The sequence below is a fragment of the Mercurialis annua genome, linkage group LG8, assembly GCF_937616625.2.
Source record: "Mercurialis annua linkage group LG8, ddMerAnnu1.2, whole genome shotgun sequence".
Taxonomy (NCBI): domain Eukaryota; kingdom Viridiplantae; phylum Streptophyta; class Magnoliopsida; order Malpighiales; family Euphorbiaceae; genus Mercurialis; species Mercurialis annua.
In genome coordinates this window covers 9,869,521-9,873,795 of record NC_065577.1, presented here as the reverse complement: position 1 = coordinate 9,873,795, position 4,275 = coordinate 9,869,521, and the positions used below count along the sequence as shown (strand labels likewise).

Sequence of the window (4,275 nt, the reverse complement as noted above, 5' to 3'; positions counted from 1 at the left end):
TTTAAAACAATCCATTGTATATAAATTATATATCGGAGACGTATCAAATATGTATCAAAAATAAATCAGATACGTATAAAAAAAATTGTGTAATAATAGTACTAATCAAATTAACTAAATTTTTCGAAGTACAAAAACGAACCGATCTAATTAGTCGGTTGAATCAATTAAATCAATAAAATAAAATATAATAATTTAAAAGCTTAATAATCTAGGATCATGATATCTCTTTCTTCCAAGACCCAACCAGAGGTAACATTTTTCTATCTCTTCTCATTTAGATCATGATCTGTTTATACTTTATTTCTGTCAAAATGTTATTATCATTTAACAACAAAATCAAGAATAACTGAATATTGTTCAAACCAGTGTGCATCATATGCTAAAATCATTGTCCATTCCAAACTAATTTAATTATTTTTTCCATTTTAATTTTTTAACTTGAATATTCTTTCGCCGAATTACCAAAAGAATCACAAATATTCTTTGACTGTGTTAATCCAATTTTATTTTCCAGTGTAAAATCATGCCAACCATCTTTCAATCCTTGATTTAACCATTGTATGAATCTCTTTTGAATCTGCTCACAGTAGTCAAAAATTTCTACAACATTCTTGGGTTCATCCTTATTCCCTAAATAAAAATGGCCAAATTCTACAAATTTTTCCATATATTTAATAAAACCGTCAATAACCCATTACCAAAAACCCACCTAAACCACTATCTAATTCATCAAACAACAAACCCAATTCATTATAGTCAAGTTCAAACAACATACATCACAAATTTGAAGTGAAGCCTGCTAGCGCAATCGCCGTTATCGGCACTGGCTGTCACCAGTGATGAATTTGAGGCATCTGAAGGCTCATCGGAGAGCATCAATCAACCCTTCCATGGCTCCACCGTAGAGCAGAGTAACGGAAAAAATCATAAATCTGTGATTGCAACGAAAATATGGTAATGAAGAAAAAGGAAACGATGTAAAAAAAAGGAACAGATGGTGTTAGTGAAAGAAAACTAATAATTGTGACATTAAATGTAAACTTTTTGAGAAAATGGTATAATGCGAAAACAAAGTCCATTTTATGAGTTTTCTTGTTATTTTCTCAAGAATCTATCAATGTACTAACAACAAAGTTTTAAAAGTATTAATATTTATCATATATTTTTGGGTTAATGACATCATATAGCACAAATTTTCGTGTTTTTTTTATTTAAGCATAAACTATAAAACGTCTTACCTAATAGTACAATATTTTATTATGTGACATATATAGCAATAAACGTCTAAATCAATGTCATTTTAGTCATCCACACTGTCACGACCCAAAATTGAGGGCCGCGACCGGCGCTAGGGAATGGGAGTGGTAGCTCCGAAACCCGTAGCAAGCCTAAAAATCACTATAAATTTTTTCGCGAAACATTCTCAAAACGTTTTTATAAAACTTCTTTAAACGATACAAAACGATCTTTAGAAATCAGGGTCTTACAAAGCGATATCCCATATCAAGCAATGCCCTGTTTCTCACACACACACACATATATATATATATATATATATATATATATATATAAAAATGGTTAAAAGCGCAGTCAAAAACCTTTATACATATCAGAGTATAAACAAGATATTTAAAACCGTTTGATAAAACATAATTACACTCTAGGACTCGACTACTGCAGCACTATTGATTTATTCCTTCTTTCTGTACTCGCGGACTTCTGGAACAAGGATAGAAGTCCGTTACATCCGATACTATACACCTGAAATATAACACTATTGGGGGGTCAGACAACGCTGAGTGAGTTCGCATTTACTTAAGATATTATGAATATAAATTGCATAAGCATATATTAAAACAAACAACAATATTTGATCCGATGAAACCCTAATCTTAAATTAATACTATTTCCTATTCGTATCCTACTCATATTGTATCCATTAATATTATATCAAATCATTTTAATCCAAGTGGTACGGTCCCGAGATAGTTCAACCGAGTTACTCGTTACCACGTGACATAGTCCCGAGATAGTTCAACCGAGTTACATCATGTCACTGCTTAATCCCAAAGTGTGAGTCCCGAGATAGTTCAACCGAGTTACTCACTAGATACGGGTCCCGAGATAGTTCGACCGAGTTACCTCGTATCTACCAAAATTATAATCCTCCTTTCCGATACCCAATCACGATTTACGTATATTGAGCTCATATCAAACATTTTCAAATACAAACATCTATCGACACTAATTCTATGACTGACCCGGACATTGGTGATCACACAGCCTATTGACGCTCAATAGATAGCTCGTTTCCTCGGATCATTAAAGCAAATATCACCATTTACAAATAACAACAATATATCAAATAATGCACCCAAGCGATATTATGAACAAAGTATTCACATGAATTATCCAAGTAATAATGCATATGCAATGCAATTAATGAATTATCACATAATTATCAACTTATAATAATAATATACGAAAGTAAATTGCAGAACTCACAAATTGCTATCCAAAGACTTCGGCCATAGCAAAGCCCTGTTGCGTTCTTTACGTTTTGCGCCCCCTTAATAGTCGCCTCGTCGAGTCTATGAAGATACGATAATAAATCGTAATTAAAATGGATCCTAATCCAAAGGTGTTCTAGCTATAGACTACTTAGCGAATAAATCAATTCATTTTGCCTTGGAATAAATTGATAACCTTTTAAAATATAACTCCTTTTAATAAATAACGTTAGTCCAAATGTTATTTATTAACTATTCAATTTAGCTAAATGAAATTAATTATCGAGCTAAATCGATAATTAATTTAATAAGTCACTTTTCCATAATTTATAATTAATCTTAGCTCAAAACGTCAATTTATGACTCAATTAATTAACGACTTTACATTTCGTTAATTAAAACTAGTTTCCCAAAACTAGCTAACTAGCCGACTTTGAACCATTAAAACGTTTATTTAAAACGGCCCGACTCCCAAACAAACTTGACATCCTTATAGTTTGTAATCTTGTCTACAACTTCCGTTTAGATTCTAAACTGAAATTATCGTCCTAAGATGTCGAAAATTTGTCATGAAGTCTGTTCCTTAAAATTGACAGTTTTGGTCTACAAAACAGTTTACTATGGCAGCTGTTTCGGGCTGAGAAACAGAGCACGTAAACTGGTCATATTTCAAAACAAATTTGACATTCCAATAGTCCACTCTGTCCTCTACAACTTTCATTTAGATCTCAGAATCAAAATCAAACCCGAAGATGTCGGAAACTAGCCCCGAAGTTGCTTCCCCGGGCTGTTTTATAGACAGCAGAACAGCCCTATGGGCTGCTGTTTACAGCCATTTTTTGCAGCTGTTTGGCCACTGTTGTGGCAGTGGCTGTCCAATTCTTTCATTCTTTGTTCCGTAACGAACAAAACAACACCAAAATCGACTCATTCCGACATTTCGTTAGCCCACAATCCGCTCTCAAAGTTTGCTCCTCAATATGTTTAAATCCTTCCCTTAACTTACAATTTAATTTCAAACTTAACATTAGACTTACACATCAAATCTATTGCCAATCAATCATCTCATATTAACCTTAAAAATGTATTGTCCATATATTTTTCATACCTTAAACTACTCCACGTGAATTTATCTCGTTATAAACAATCATTATAAAACCGTTAAACAACGCTTATTAACATGAACCAATTACCACGCGGATAGGGGCTGACTTAGCATCAATATTACGCTCCATACAACGGCCGAGGGCTGCGTTTGCAGCCCTCAAAAGAGCAGCTCAGCTCTGCTCATAAGAGCAGAGCCGAGCTCTGCTCTCTCGGCAGAATTCTGCCGAAGGCAGAATTCTGCTCTTGAGAGCAGAATTCGCTGCTCTTGGTGAGCAGCAATTGCTGCTCACCGGAGCAAACTCCGGCCACCGGAAACCTATTCCGACATGCTCCAAAGGTTAACCAATAATTTCTCCATTTACTTGCTAAAAATCACAACTAAAACAACCCTCAATCTCACCCACAACACACCACATCACAATCATAATCTTAACCAAAAACCTTAAAATTTACTAAGCTTAAATCATAATATATAACCATTAATTTCTCAATTAAACTATCATACCTTGATCTCCTTTGATTTTAGAGTCTTTTGCTTCCAAAAACTCCAAGCTTTGGTGAGAATTTGATGGAGATGGTGGTGGGGTTATGGGTTCGGCAAAGAGAAGCTTTTTGGTGAGAATTTGGTAGCTTCTTGAAGTCTTAAGAAAGTGAA

General features: G+C 34.0%; 1 long non-coding RNA gene across 1 annotated transcript; it reads right to left on the bottom strand.

Moving 5' to 3' along the window:
• Positions 1 to 941: 941 nt before the first annotated feature.
• On the bottom strand, positions 942 to 4,275 carry LOC126660104 (uncharacterized). The gene is made up of 3 exons (XR_007635215.2): positions 4,126 to 4,275; positions 2,509 to 2,594; positions 942 to 1,777 (listed from the first exon to the last, which is right to left on the bottom strand). It is a non-coding gene; the product is annotated as an uncharacterized LOC126660104 (long non-coding RNA).